Source organism: Podarcis pityusensis (genome assembly GCF_964106645.2).
Source record: "Podarcis pityusensis genome assembly, chromosome: 12".
NCBI lineage: Eukaryota > Metazoa > Chordata > Lepidosauria > Squamata > Lacertidae > Podarcis > Podarcis pityusensis.
Genome location: NC_138037.1, coordinates 46,458,200 through 46,474,884, shown reverse-complemented (window position 1 = coordinate 46,474,884; position 16,685 = coordinate 46,458,200). Strand labels below are relative to the sequence as shown.

General features: G+C 42.3%; 1 protein-coding gene across 1 annotated transcript in view; it reads right to left on the bottom strand.

Moving 5' to 3' along the window:
* The window catches only part of LOC308459338 (collagen alpha-6(VI) chain-like), a 75,110-nt gene extending 59,257 nt beyond the window's left edge, over nt 1–15,853 (bottom strand). Inside the window, exons 1-2 of the mRNA XM_080974528.1 lie at nt 15,712–15,853; nt 12,975–13,018 (exon numbers count right to left, since the gene is read on the bottom strand). The gene's annotated coding sequence lies outside the window, so the exon portion shown is untranslated. The remainder of the gene's footprint in view (nt 1–12,974; nt 13,019–15,711) is intronic.
* Nucleotides 15,854–16,685: the final 832 nt, after the last annotated feature.

The following is a 16,685-nucleotide window of genomic DNA, read 5'->3' as shown; positions in this document are numbered from 1 at the left end:
CGCAAGAAGTACCTACAGTGGAGGAATGGCAGATGAAGATGATGGACTTTTTGGAGCTAGCCGACCTGACTAGAAGAGTCCACGACCAGAAGGAGGAGGAGTACCAGGAGGAATGGATGAAATTTAAAGACTATTTAATTAAATATGTTAAGATAATTTAATTGGAAAAACTTGCAAATACCGGATAGGCCTAGGATTTAAATATGTAATGTTAGAGATTAATATGTTTAAAGTTTAAATAGAAAGAAAGATGTTAAGTGATTAAGTAAATTTTATGAGACAATTGGTTTTGGAAAACTGTTATAATGATACACACTGAAATTCAACTAGGGGGACTTGAGGAAGTCACTTAACAATGTTACTAAGATTGGTTTAAATACAGTTGAGATTTATGTTTGTTTGTCTAATTTTTTTTGGAAAATTAATTGAAAAAATTGGAAAAAAAGAGCCTGCAAGACCCCCTTCCTTCCCCTAAAACCAGGTATTTCATCCCCGTCACAGAGCAGAAAACCAGACAGAGACAGGAAGGGTCCCTTGGCAGCCATTGTAGGCAGCAGGAAGGGTCTGACACATACAAAATGAGTTGGTGTGGGAAGGATCGGGCACACTACGCAACAGCTCAAGCCTTGTGGGAGTACACTTTATGGATCTCTGTGTTTTTCTGTTTGATGCTAATACATGAACTGCTTAAGAAACTCACGGTGTGCCTGGTTTCTCTCAGCTATTCACCTGGCAGCTACCTCGTAACAACCAGGGAGTTTTGTGGCAGAGCGGGGATTTGAACCTTGATCTCCCAGGTCAAAGTCCAACACTATAACCATTACACCGCACACTGGCTCAACGGTACCACTTTTATGCATTAAAATACAATTTGTTCTCCTGCCTTAGAAAACCAGTTGACTCCAGCTCACTGCCCTGGGTAGCACCCCAGCTGTCAACTCAAACACCTTCAATGCAAAAGACGGCACATACCTGGGTCTCCCTCTGAAGATAGATAGATACAGTGGTACCTTGGGTTAAGTACTTAATTCTTTCCAGAGGTCCGTTCTTAACCTGAAACTGTTCTTAACCTGAAGACCACTTTAGCTAATGGGGCCTCCTGCTGCTGCCGCCGCACAATTTCTGTTCTCATCCTGAAGCAAAGTTCTTAACCCGAGGTACTATTTCTGGGTTAGCGGAGTCTGTAACCTGAAGCGTATGTAACCCGAGGTACCACTGTAATTTATTACGGTCGGAGACCAGCTTATAAAACACACTTGGGAGTGCAATTCCAGAAGGAAAACAAACATTTAAAACTATGTACAACAATAAATTTAAAATTTATAAATGCGATAAGCGTATAGACACTTAAAACTTTAAGATAAGCTACAGCAGAGAGATGACCCAGAGTCACCCATGGAACCGAGTTTGGGGATTGTCTTAATGAACTAGTTTGAGTCGGGGGATGGTCTACGCCTACAGAATCTGGTGACCATCCGGGTTGTTTGCCTAACAGGAAAAGGTCGAATTTTTGCTTTTCCGGGAGGTCAGCGAGCCTCACCAGCAGGGGATCAATGGTCTCACTACGTGCCTCTTCATAAAAGGGACATCTAAAGAACAAGTGCCCTGGGCTTCCTATATCCCGGCTTCGGCTGGGGAGGGTGGGATATAAATAAAATTTATTATTATTATTATTATTATTATTATTATTATTATTATTATCCCCCAATGAACAACAGCTAAGTCTCTGAGCATATGGGACTTTTTTAAAGGATCCTTCCAGGACCGGTCTCCCTCTGAAATGAGGATGGGGTGCTTTTAGCATCCCACCCCCTCTTCAACAGGATGAGCTCCCTTGAGCCACGCAAAAAAACTTATGAGAACTCCGGAACTAAAAATATACACATCCAAGCATGCGAGCCAGTTCCCATTAATGTGACTCAGGCGTCGTAACTGAGATCCAAAGAGCCACTTTAGGAAGTCTAAGGGGCGTGAGCTTGACCAGTGGGATTTTAAAAAAATGTCTCCTTCGAACATTAGTCCTCCATGCATATCAGAAGCTGTTTCTGAAGCTCCCCTTTGATTCAAAAGCAGTCTGCCATATGGCATGGGCTGAGAAACATGAGCAGAACTCATTGTGCAATTCCTTGGATCCAGAGAAATATCTAGCCTTTTTAAACATCTCTGTTTCACCCTCTGGCTTTACGAACTAAATCAGGCAGAACAAAAAGAAACCATAAAAAGCCCAGCGGAGTCACAGAATCATGGAGTTGGAAGGGACACTGAGGGCCATCTGGTCCAACCCTCTTCAATTCAGGAGTCCAATTACATACCACCTGCAATTCCCTCATTGCATTTATGAAAGGAAAGGTAAAAGTAAAGGGACCCCTGACCATTAGGTCCAGTCGTGACCGACTCTGGGGTTGCGGCGCTCATCTCGCTTTATTGGCAGAGGGAGCCGGCGTACAGCTTCCGGGTCATGTGGCCAGTATGACTAAGCCACTTCTGGCGAACCAGAGCAGTGCACGGAAGCGCCGTTTACCTTCCCGCCGGAGTGGTACCTATTTATCTACTTGCACTTTGATGTGCTTTCGAACTGCTAGGTTGGCAGGAGCAGGGACTGAGCAACGGGAGCTCACCCCATTGCAGGGATTCGAACCGCCAACCTTCTGATCGGGAAGTCCTAGGCTCTGTGGTTTAACCCACAGCGCCACCCGTGTCCCTAAAAGGAAAGGAAAAGTAGACCCAACCTATTGTTTTTCAACTGACTGATGGCCAGGTTTAATTCAAATCCATCCAACCTCCTTTGGGGAAGGTTCTCAGGCAGGGTGGAAGGAGAAAGAACTTCCCTTGTGAAGACCACCTGATGGAAACCCTTACACATATGGTTGTTAATTGTAAACTACAGTGGTACCTCAGGTTAAGTATTTAATTCATTCTGGAGGTCCGTTCTTAACCTGACACTGTGCTTAACCTGAAGCACCACTTTAGCTAATGGGGCCTCCTGCTGCTGCCGCGCCACCGGAGCACGATTTCTGTTCTCATCCTGAAGCAAAGTTCTTAACCCGAGGTACTATTTCTGGGTTAGCGGAGTCTGTAACCTGAAGCGTCTGTAACCTGAAGCGTCTGTAACCTGAGGTACCACTGTATATGCTGATCTCCGTCAGCAATTTCTAGATCAACTCTGTATCCCCAAATGGAAACCAGAGTTGGAGGTCACACATTTTCTATTACTGGGGAATGATCAGGAGCTCACCAAGTTAGTAGCTAAATATCTCTATTTGGTTTTTTGTCGTCGAAATAGACTGCAGATGTCTGATTTCCCTGGAGACCTAGAGATGTGACGATAGACTGCTCTGCCTCCTTTCTTTTAGCAAATGTTTTGTGCCACTGGGTAAGTGGTAATTCTGTATTGATTTGTTTTGGATGTTTGTATGTGATGCCAATAAAAGGTTTGATGATGAAGAGATGAAAGTTGAGGATATGATGATGGTAATAAGAGAAAACTCCGTTCTCAAGGTTTAGCATCTGTGGCCAGCTGGGTCCAAGAGTGTAACTATGGGGCAGAGAGAGACCAGTGGCAAAACCTCTCCAGTACGCAGACTCCCACAACTGTCCCGATTTTACTGGGAAATCCTGGATTCACAGAAGCATTCCCCACTTCCATTTGAATCTGGGAGTGTTCCCCTTTCCCTTTCCAGAACTGCCACCGAGCTCTGGGAGGAGGAAGGGGAGCTGGTCAAGCCCCTCCAGGGCTGCTGCTGCCAGCCTCCTCCCTTTTGCAGTTTGTAGTGGCATGTGGATGCCAAGATGCCAAGAAAAGGAATTGACCTGGCGGCTGAGAAAGTTTCCCCACCCCTGGCTTCATAAACTGGAGGTCAATCAATCAAATCCGTTTATTGTGAGGACCATGCCTGTACACAAACATCAACACAACAATAGTTAAAAAATATTAAAATTCATTACATACTATGCCAACAAAACCTTCATCCCACAAAATAGAAAGAGAGGGAAAACAAGCAACGAGTTAAACAGACGATGAAGGGGTCTTTACATTGTCATCCATAAATCTTTCCCTGGCTTTCATGGCCTTCATCACAAAAACCGCTACCACATGGGTAATACGTGGGTTTGCATCAACTAACAAAAATTTTACTCTATCTTCAGGATTGGTTATAGAGTTGGGTATAATTTGCAGCAATGCGTCTCTAAAGCCCGAGTAGATGGGGCAATAGAGGAGGTAATGTGTAAGATCCTCTTTAATTTTCATAAGGCAAGGGCATAAACGATGTTCTACTGGGGTTTTTGTGAATCTACCGGTCAGATATGCAGTTGGCAGTGTTTGAAACCGTGCCATAGTGAAAGCTCTCCGAAGGGTGGGATCAGTGATCTCCACCAAGTAGTTGGCACAGATTTTGACTGCTTTTACTCGGGGAAACCAGTAGGAAAACCCAGAGTTTTTTATCTTTGTGGAGTCCAAAAAGGCGTCTTTTTCAAAGATCCATTCCCGAACTTTATCAGGGCTCCACAATTTGAGGGTATTAAACTCAGGTAGATTGTATCTGGATAGGATATCTAGTAGGTTTTTATGCCAAGTAGTATTATTTTGTGATGATACAAAGGCTTGTTTAGCCAATAAGGTGTTCGGGGCATCTGTGAGGTTGGTGAAAAAACGCAGGAATCTTAAGTGGGCCCTGGCAGACACAGAAGGTAATCCTACTTCCACTCTTAGGAGAGCTGCCGGAGTACTCTGAGGGAGGCCTAGAATTCTTCTGAGGTAAACATTTTGGAAGATTTCAAGCCGCAATGCGCAGAACACATGGCGTAAATGTCTCCATGGCAGCCAGGTGGGCTGCGAGCAGGGAGCGGGCAGCCGGTCAGGTCCTCCCCTGCTGGGCTGGAGCCCCTTCTCACTGTCCACACCTTTTGGCACCTCAGGTCTGCATCCTTCACTCGCAAGCGCCACATGCCACACACTTTTCAAGCCATGACTGGTGCCGCTGCTGTGTATGCCAGGTCATTGCTGTGCTGGGTGGTCCTTTTAGCTCCCCCCTGCTTCGGGATGGAGGTTGCGGGGCCCCTGCAGTGCCGCAGAGTTCCCAAGCCAGGCCCCCATATGAGATCAGGCAGCCAAAGACATGGTGGGCTTCCGCCGCAGTGTTTGGCGTGGATGAAGAGGAGGCCATGTTAGCCTTGGCTGCCAGCCGGACTGACGGGGCTTCCTGCGGGCACACCACAGAGAGCTGAAGCGGCTGGTGCAGGGTGAGCAAGGTCAGTATAGTTGCCTGACATCCCAGTTCTGATTTTAACTGTGGTGTCTGAATGTAACTCTCTAAGTATTTTGAGAAGTCGTCTATCAATATCTGTTTCATATAGTTTTTGCCATAATTTGTCCCTACAGATTGAATCAAAAGCGGATGTGAGATCTACAAAAGCCACAAAAAGTTTGCTCTTATGTACCTTTGTATACTTATCTATCATTGTCTGTAGTACCAAACAATGGCCTGTTGTACTATGGCCCTTTCTAAACCCTGCCTGTTCCGGATTAAGCAGGTTAGAGTGGTCAGCCCAGTCAACCAGTTTATTTAGCAGGTAGCGAGTATAAAGTTTATAAACTGAAACCGACACAGGGACAAATGGAAGAAGACGCCTTCACCCCGGTATGGCTTCCTTTTATCCCATACACAGCCCAAGAAGGCAACGACAAGAATCCACCAACAGCATACAAATCAAAACGGCTAACCTGATTCAAAAACACCCACCCACCCAACTCACACATGAAAACAAAGACCACCACAGACAATCACAAACAAACAACCACACCCTAGGCCAACCCCAACCTCACCACCAGAGGAGCACAAGCGAATAGCAAAGAGAACCCGCACAAACGACGCTGACACAAAACCCCACAAATACATTAAGTAAAATGGAAACATCGCCACGCCACGCCACCCCTACTCACCATGGCCCCTCCACCTCTTCCCCCCTGTTCTTCCTGATGTAACCCTAATGTCTCAACAAATGAAACTGATCTGTAGAAAATGTAACTTGAAAAAAGGGACATTACACATCCTTTTGTAAACCAAGAAAACTTTAATAAAAAAATACGTTAAAAACAAAACAAAACAGTTGCCAGCATTTTTTCTGGATGTGAAGCCCGATGGAGGAAATCATTTTACTGTACTGGTTTTTCCTTTCACTGTCTATTAAGAGTATTACAAAAGACATGAACCTAAACAAAGATGAGGTCATTAGGGCAGGATGGGAGAAGCAGCCTTCCTCTCACAATTTGGCAGATTGAAACTTGCCCTCTATTTTATTCACCCATGTTAGGATTGATCTTTATTTACTCTAACATTCTTCTGGTGTGGCTAATCAGTCCCACTCCCCTCCCCCCCCGCTTCGAAATCCAACAGCTGTTTCATAATTTTTTCCCCATTTGAAATCCATCCATAAACCTTTTATTTTGTCTATCCGTTTTGAAGTATGGCGTTTTTATCAGATGTAAGGGATCAAGTCCGTTGCCAAATGGTAATCAAATTTTTTTGAAACCAAAAGCCACAAGCGAGAGCCAATTCTCAGTCCTCTGCAGAACAAGCAAATGTTCCCACAAATGCATATTTTTCATTAGAGGTCCCAATAACTTGGATACACTAATGGCGATGAGTCCAACCATTGCATCCATCTAGCTCAGTATTGTCTACACACTGACTGCAGTGTCTCTAGGTTTTCAGGCAGGAGGCCAGCACTACCTGGAGATTGCCAGGGATGACCTGGGCACTTTTGCATGCAAATATACTGACTGCCCTTCTGAATTTCTGAATCTTTATAAACCCAGCCTTTCTTTCAAACTGCTTCTGTCTTTCAGTGCCTCATTAACCCATCTCAAACTATTTATTTGCAAAGATCCTGGGGGTGCAGTTGTGCTCATGGAAGTCACTGTGCTATACATGAGAATCTGTAGATAAGAAGGTAAAGGTAAAGGGTAAAGGGACCCCTGACCATTAGGTCCAGTCGTGACCGACTCTGGGGTTGTGGTGCTCATCTTGCTTTATTGGCCGAGGGAGCCGGCGTACAGCATGACTAAGCCACTTCTGGCGAACCAGAGCAGCACACGGAAACGCCGTTTACCTTCCCACCGGAGCAGTACCTATTTATATACTTGCACTTTGACGTGCTTTCGAACTGCTAGGTTGGCAGGAGCAGGGACCGAGCAACAGGAGCTCACCCCATCGCAGGGATTCGAACTGCTGACCTTCTGATCGGCAAGTCCTAGGCTCTGTGGTTTAACCCACAGCGCCACCCGCATCCCTCGTGCTCCGCCCTTTCTCTTACTTTTCTTCTTACGTTTCTTTCATCTCAAGTCCAACTCACCCACTGAACCCTGTGAGAGACTGACTAGCTGTGAACTTTACTGCATGTAATGCTTTGAAAGAAAATGTAATGAAAATGATATATAGATGGTATATGACCCCAGTCAAACTTGCAAAAATATACCACCTGTCTGATAATAAGTGTTGGAAATGTAAAGAGAGTGAAGGAACATTCTTCCACCTCTGGTGGACCTGCCCTAAAGTGAAGGCGTTCTGGGAAATGATTTATAATGAATTGAAAAAGGTATTTAAGTATACCTTCGCAAAGAAACCAGAGGCCTTTCTTTTGGGTATTGTCGGCCAAGGGGTGGTAAAGAAGGACTTGACATTTTTTATGTACGCAACAACAGCAGCAAGGATACTTCTTGCAAAGCATTGGAAAGCTCAAGATCTACCCACACTGGAAGAATGGCAGATGCAACTGATAGACTATATGGAACTGGCCGAGATGACCGGCAGAATCCGTGACCTGGGAGAAGAGAAGATGGAGGAGGATTGGAAGAAATTTAAGAATTATTTACAAAAACATTGTAATTTGAGTGAATGTTAAGCAGGATGCTAGATCATAAATAATTGAGCACCACTAAATTAGATGATTCAAGATAATAAGTGAGATTGAGAAAATATAAACCTTTTTGGAGAATTATAAGATTATAAATATACAGATGGGACATAAGAATGCAAATAAGATAATAAATTGCTGGCAAAAGTTATAACGATGAAAGTGGGAGCGGGAGATGTGAGGAAGTCCAAAGAAAATGTGAAACTATGTTAAGATATATGTTATACTGTTTATTATATTTATTTTTATCGTAAACCCCAATAAATATTTTTTTTTTAAAAAAAAGAGAGACTGACTAGCTGGCCAGAAGCCAGTGACCATGTCACAAGAGTTAGCAGGAAGGGGAGAGGCAAAGACCCAGGGGGAACCCCAGCTTTCTTCTGATTTCTGGAGAAGGGGTCTCTGGCACTGATATATAGGCTGTTTGCAAAGTTGGCAGGAGAGAATGAAGACCTCCAGTGAAAAGTCATGCAGCTGCTACCTTGAGGAGTGTGCAGACCAGCTTTTACAGTCATACCTCGGGTTACAGATGCTTCAGGTTGCGTTTTTTCAGGTTATGGATCGCCGAAACCCTGAAGTACCGGAATGGGTTACTTCCAGGTTTTGGGGGTCGCGCATGCACAGAAGTGCTAAATCACGTTTTGCGCATGCGCAGAAGTGCCGAATCACAACCCACGCGTGCGCAGACGTGCCGCTGCAGGTTGCGAACGCTGCGGGTTGCAAACGTGCATCCCGCACGGATCACGTTCGCAACCCGATCGCCCACTGTATTTTATTTTTTTTAGCATTTATGCTAACATGTTTGTACTAAACTTGCAATGGGTTTATACGATGTTCTCTGTTTATCGGTCATTCATCCCAATAACTTCACGCTGAGATTATGCAGCTTTGCCGGCTACTCTTGGTCGTCTCCCGCTTTCCTGTCATTTCCTGTCATGGGACAACTGCAGAAGCTGACGGATAACAAGCAACTTTTGTGGGAATAAACAGCCTGCCTGGAAGTGTGCTAACAGCTGCATCTGCTAAACTGGTGACTGGGAGTGGCCGCCGAGACCACAGTCCTGAAAAACCTACATTGGCTCCCAGTACATTTCTGAGTACAATTCAAAGTGTTGGTGCTGACCTTTAAAGCCCCGCAGAGATTAGAAATTGTTTCCAGAGGTACTTTAAACGATTATATACCCAAGGGCCATTGAAAGAAACAGACTTAGATCAATTTTTGAAAACAAATGGATTACAAAAAATATCCCAAGAAAATAAACTAATTTTGAATTACAAAATAACTGAACAGGAGATAGAAGGTGCCATTCAAAATATGCAATTGGGTAAATCTCCAGGACCAGATGGTTTGACATCTAGATCCTTGAAAGAATGGTTAATACAACCTTTGAAAGAGGTCTGTAATGAAATAATGGAGGGGAAAAGAGCACCAGAGTCGTGGAAAGAAGCATATATTACACTTGTACCGAAAACAGAGACTGAAAAGACACAGCTTAAGAACTACCGCCCTATATCATTACTTAATGTGGATTACAAAATTTTTGCTGACATTTTGGCCAAGAGATTTAAAAAAGTGTTGATGGAAGAGATTCATAAAGACCAAGTGGGCTTTCTCCCAGGAAGACATATGTCTGACAATTTGAGGAATATAATTGATATTTTGGAAAAACTAGAAGTGAACATAAACACTAAAGCAGTTTTGATATTTGTGGATGCGGAGAAAGCTTTTGACAACATTTCTTGGAACTTTATGAAGAAGAATCTACGGGGCATGGGGGTAGGCCAAGGCTTTGAGAATGGTATAAGTGCAATTTATTCAGAACAAAAGGCTAAATTAATTGTAAATAATGTGGTGATGGAAGAACTTAAAATTGAAAAAGGGACACGACAAGGTTGCCCAATTTCCCCACTCCTTTTTATTTCGGTCCTGGAGGTTTTGCTGAACATGATTAGAAGGGACCAGTTGGTTAAAGGTATACAGGTCGGAGCTAAACAGTACAAATTGAGAGCATTTGCAGATGATTTAGTATTGACATTATAGGAGCCAGAATCTAGTACTAAAAGAGTTTTAGAACTGATTCAAGAATTTGGTCAAGTTGCAGGATTTAAATTGAACAAGGTAAAAACTAAGGTTCTAGAGAAAAATCTAACACCAATGGAGAAAGAGAGGTTTCAGAATACGACAGGTTTAACAGTGGTTAAGAAAGTGAAATACCTGGGGATTAACATGACAGCAAAAAATGGGAATCTATTTAAAGATAATTATGAAAAATGTTGGGCTGAAGTGAAAAAAGATTTAGAAATTTGGTCAAATTTGAAGCTTTCACTGCTGGGCCGTATCGCTGCGATAAAAATGAATGTATTGCCTAGAATGTTGTTTTTATTTCAAACATTGCAAATTGTGGACAAAATGGATTGTTTCAAGAGGTGGCAGAAAGATATTTCTAGATTTGTCTGGCAGGGCAAGAAGCCCAGAATAAAATTTAAAATATTAACGGATGCAAAGGAAAGAGGTGGATTTGCCCTGCCAGACCTCAAACTTTACTATGAATCAGCAGCTTTTTGCTGGTTGAAAGAATGGCTGCTTCTTGAAAACACTGACATTTTGGACCTAGAAGGTTTTAACAATGTATTTGGATGGCATGCATATTTGTGGTATGATAAGGTCAAAGCACATAAAGCATTTAAAAACCATATTGTCAGGAAAGCGCTGTTTAATGTTTGGATAAGATATAAGGATTTATTAGAAAACAAAATTCCAAGGTGGCTGTCACCAATGGAAGCGAAAGCCTTGAAAAAGCTCAATATGGAGGTCAAATGGCCGAAATATTGGGAAATTTTGGAACAAGATGGAGATAGACTGAAATTGCAGAGTTTTGAAAAACTAAAAAACAAAGTGCGAGACTGGCTTCATTATTTTCAGATAATGGAGGCATTTAAATTGGACAAAAAAATTGGCTTCCAGGTGGAAAAATCAAAATTAGAAACTGAAATGTTAGAACCCAAAACTAAAAATTTGTCAAGCATGTATAACTTGCTGCTAAAATGGAACACCCAGGATGAAACGGTAAAATCTGCTATGATTAAATGGGCACAAGACGTTGGACATAACATTATGTTCGCTGACTGGGAACAGTTATGGACCACTGGTATGAAATTTACGGCATGTAATGCCTTAAGAGAGAATATTATGAAAATGATATACAGGTGGTACATAACCCCAGTCAAGCTTGCAAAAATCTATCATTTGCCCGATAATAAATGTTGGAAATGTAAAGAAACTGAAGGCACATTTTTTCACCTTTGGTGGACGTGCCCAAGGATTAAGGCTTTCTGGGAAATGATATATAATGAATTAAAAAAGGTATTTAAATATACCTTCCTGAAGAAACCAGAGGCCTTTCTCCTGGGCATAGTCGGCCAAACGGTGTTAAAAAAGGATAGAACTTTCTTTATGTATGCAACAACAGCAGCAAGAATACTCATTGCAAAGTATTGGAAGACACAAGAACTACCCACACTGGAGGAATGGCAGATGAAACTGATGGACTATATGGAACTGGCGGAAATGACTGATAGAATCCGTGACCAGGGAGAAGAGTCGGTGGAGGAAGATTGGAAGAAATTCAAAGATTATTTGCAGAAACATTGCAAAATTAAAGAATGTTAGAGTGATGTTGGATTGAAAATAAGTGGCTTCTAGCTATACAGGTTTTAAATTCATATATAGATCAAGATTAAGGATAAGGATTAAAAAGATAAAGGAAATGGAAATTCGGCTTTTAAGAGGTAAAAATTTAATGTTATGTTATATTAAGATTAAGGATTGGGATTAAAAAAGAGGGAAAGAAATTGCTGGACATACAAATTGAACTGGAATACAAAAGAGGGAGGTATGAGGAGGTCCAGAAAATAAGTAAATTTAAAAAATGGAGATGAAAAGGTGGTATTGCTTTTAAATGTTTTCTTTTTTGTCTTTTGCTTTTTGTTTCTTTTCTTTTTTTTCTTTTTGGATTATGTATTGTGTATTTCTGAATTGCGCATTTTTCTTTTCTACTTTTAATTTTTAGTTTGGAAACTCTAATAAATATCATTTTTTTAAAAAAAATTAAAGCCCTAAACAGCCTTGGCCCAGTATACCTGAAGGAGTGTCTCCACCCCCATCGTTCTGCCCAGACACTGAGGTCCAGCTATTATTATTAAGTTCTGAAGATGATGGGGAGCATTCATAGATACAAGAGGCTCCTCAAGGCAATCACCTTCCGTGTGTTAGGTGACAATCATAGGGATGGAGAGACTTCACAGCTAGTGCTTTCATCTCTGCCTCTCCTCACGAGGCAACCTCCCCAATACGCAGCACCTAAGGAGTGCTTTAGACAGCTGGAGTCAATGATCAAGATATATCTTCTGGGCTTCATACTGCAGAGCCAGAATGTCATTACAGAAGCTCACGCATTGTCCTCCTGGATATTGCCTGGACTACATTCCAAGAAACACTGTCCTGGCTAGCCTAGAAAGTCTGCCCGCAGTTAGGCACTGAGCCAGGCTTTTGACAGTAGATATGTGGGACTACTTACAAGTACATTTACTTTTTGTTAGTGATGGCAGGCAGCCACTAGAAACGGGAGGGCAAAATCTCTCCTTGCAAAGGATGCTTCAGTGACACAAGGCATGAATCTCCTGAAGTTCTCCACTCAAACACATTTTTCTCATTATTATTTTATGTACACCCCCACAAAAAAACAACCCAGTTCAATAAGGACAGGGCTAAGCCCAATAACCAAACAGCCCAACAAACACTGAGTATATTGAATTTCAGCTGGGAAAAAAGAGAGGGGAACCTGGGTGGTAGAGGTAGAACATTTGGCTGCAAGCATCTGGCTTCAAGGTATATGTATTACTTTAAATAAATAAAATAGGAGTCTTAAACAGAAAAAAACCTGACCCAATTTCCTAACAAAGCATCAGATAATGATGAAGAAGTGCCTATATATTTCTCATCACCCCACCCCACCAATAATTTTATAGAGTTAGAAAACAGCAGCAGGAAGACGACTTACCTGTATATTCTGGGTCACTCCAACTCCAAAAGCACATCACGGAGCTGGAAAACATGCAGGAAATAATAATAAAAAATCAAGCAGGTTTAGCACATTTCCTTAAAACAAGGGTTTGAGGATTTTTTTTTAATTTTAAAAAGGATACCATGATAACAATTTATGAAATTGTACACAATGTGGAGGAAATATTTTCTCCCTCTTCCATAATATTTGAACCTTGTGTCACCCAGAGAAACTGACAGGGACTGCATTCAGGACAGTCAAAAGGGTACACTCTCACCATGAGTGCGTAGAGATGTCCACTAGCTTAGATGGTTTTAACAGAGCATTAGAGAAATTAATGGAGGATGAGCTTGTTGATGGTGATTAGCCACAATGGCCAAAAGGAACTTCTCTGACTGCCAGGTTTAATTGGGGTGGGGATGAGGAAGAGGAAGAGGAAGAGGAGGAAGAAGAAGAAGAAGAAGAAGAAGAAGAAGAAGAGGAGGAGGAGTTTGGATTTGATATCCCGCTTTATCACTACCCGAAGGAGTCTCAAAGCGGCTAACATTCTCCTTTCCCTTCCTCCCCCACAACAAGCACTCTGTGAGGTGAGTGAGGCTGAGAGACTTCAGAGAAGTGTGAGTAGCCCAAGGTCATCCAGCAGCTGCATGTGGAGGAGTGGAGACGCGAACCTGGTTCCCCAGATTACGAGACTACCGCTCTTAACCACTACGCCACACTGGCTCTGTAATATAGAAAGTTACTGCACAGAGAATGTTAGACTGTTGATCTATCTAGCAGCACTGACTAGCAGAGGTTCTGCAGGGCTTTCCAACCCTACCTTTAAATGCTGGTGAATGAACTTGTGATCTTCTACAAAGCAAGCGTGTGCTCTATCACTGAATGATGGTCCTTCTCAGTGGGAGAGAACTGTGATCTGTCTGACCACTGTGAAAAACTGAATGCTGGACCAAATGGAACTTGCGTTTATAGTCCTCTGACAGGGAAAAATATGGAGATACCAGTATGCAGGGCAGCAATCTCACACCCGGATTCCTAGGAGTAAGCCCCAAGGAACTCAGTTGGTTTTACTTTTGAATGGACCATATATAGCAAAAAATGAAAATCAAATGCTTTCACTTTACTATTAAGACGCTCACATTTAATCTCTGATGATAGTTGTATGTGAAAGTTCTGCTTCTATTACACAGTGACAGCAATAATTGCAGAGGGGAGGAGAGAAATGAATTGTGATGTGATCTACTAAATTAGGGTTGCCAATTTTGGGGTAATTTCACACAAAAAATAAAGCTTTTGAGCTATTTTTAAGGAAAATCGCCAAAAACAGCACTGCAGAGATGGGTTGCCATATGTCCGGATTTTCAGGGACATTGTTTGCGATTTCCTCCCAGACACTGCTTCCGACTGCATTATTCCTTATACGTCCGGAATCTGTATATTTAATTGTGTGTTTTGTTGGAATACCTTGCCCAAACAAACTTCCAGACTGAGTGGGGAAGTTTTGCTGTGCGCTTAGTTTGCTCGCTTTTACTTAAAAGAAATTGCACTAGAGGCTAACAGCACAATCTACGCAGAAGTCTCATGGATTTCAATGGGGCTAGTTCAGGTTAAGGAGGCACAGAATTGCAGTCTCTGCTTGGGAGTAACTCCTAATAGACTCAGTGGGACTTAATTTTGAGGGGAATCGACAGTATGCACCAACCAATAGACAAATCTGTAATAAAATGCTCAGTACTAGAAGAAAATCCATACAGAAACAAACAATGGATGTCAACAGTCATGTTGTGTTCCAACAATAATCTCATTTCCCTCTCCTCAAGATTTTGCAGAATAAGAGGATCACAAAGCAGCGGTTACTGTTACATTGAGCAGTCATAGATTAGTACCTTTAAACTAATGTCATCCAGGGAAAGCTAAATAGGTGCTTAAATCTCCTAGGAAATCAGTAGGATTTTACAAAGTGCTTAGCGGTGAATAGGTTACATCCATGGAGGATATGTATTTTATTTATGCTTTTTTCTGCACTTGTGAAATATTCAAGAACTGTGCAGGAGGGAAAGGAAAGGAATGAACATGGTATCAGAATGATGCCACACTTAGAAAAGAATTGTGTATTTATCCACAAAGCAAATATTGCCAGCATCACAAACGAGGAGTTAAGATTCAAATTCAAAAGTGTACACTATGCACTTTTTTTTTGGTTTAAAATCAAAGTGAAGTACTGAACACAGGTATTGGGCACAAGAGTTAGTTATGCATACTTAAAACAAAGGTTTCCAATATCAGAATACAATAGCTTAAGTTTTGAGAGAGAAAGAGAGAGTATTTATTAAGGCAACATCAAAACATTAAAACAGTATAATTTTAAACAAAATAAAAGCACATTTCAAACTTATTTTAAAAATTCTAAAACAGCATGGGCTCCTTTGGGAGGAACGACAGGATGTAAACTGAATAAATAATTATGAGAACAATTAAAAACATTCAGAGCTTCTAAGAACACTTTGAAGCAATCACATACGGTCACGACCTCTCATTTCAAATTGGACTGTAAAATCTGCAGTCAGTAATGTCTTTCTTTAGTATATCATGTCAAGGGGGGGCGGGGGGGGGAAGCCACCTCAACATCTACACCCCAGGAAAGTCTTCTGACAAAACAGTAACTTTAAAAAATGGGGGTTTTGATCTCAACAGCTTCAGCAACCCCTGACAAGCAATGAATGAAGACACTTACCAATTGACAAGGTAGCTGCACAACTTCATCAACCGCAAAGTGGCTCAGGAAAGACTGGCCCCTTTTATGAGCAGCATTGTCAGCAACATCCCATAAATCCTCTCCCAAGGCAGCAAATTGGAACAAATTCCCCGGAAAAGCAAGCAGCACCACCCACCCTTGATATTGGTTACTGCACCATTATCTCTGAATCCATAGGCCATAGTGGCATTTTCAGAGGGGATTTCCTCTCTTCCACCCTGTGCAACTGGACTGCAAATTGCTGGATAGAAAAGAACTTGGTTTCTTGTGAATTATTATTTTTTAAATGCTGGTCAGAATGCTGAATTCCCCTCTCTTTCATCCCCCTCCCCTCACATCTGTTAGTCCCCCTGCCTCTTATCACAAGCTCAACTTCGCTAGCCAAATAATATAGCAAAACTACTGGCAGCGGTTATTTGCAGAGGAGTATCTGGCTGCTCACCATATTAAATAAGGCGACAGCCAAAAGCAAAAGCCCCAACCCAAAACGTTGTTTGGTAGCATTTCAGGAGACATGGACACAGAACGGAGAACCTTTCTGTGCAGTTTTTGTGTGTGTGTGTTTCTCTGATGCACAGAGCCTGCACAGTGTGCCCCAAAGCTGTGCTTCTGTCAAGGGAATGGCATACTGTCCAGTACGACTTGCCAAGCTAGCAGTTCGGAAGCACGCCAGTGCAAGTAGATAAATAGGTACCACTGCAGCGGGAAGGTTAACGGTGTTTCCGTGTGCTCTGGTTTCCGTCATGGTGTTCCCTTGTGCCAGAAGCAGTTTAGTCATGCTGGCCACATTACCCGGAAAGCTGTCTGTGGACAAACACTGGCTCCCTTGGCCTGAAAGCGAGATGAGTGCCGCAACCCCATAGTCGCCTTTGATTGGACTTATCTGTCCAGGGGTACTTTACCTTTTACCACCTTCTTCTTCTTCTTCTTCTTCTTCTTCTTCTTCATTCCAC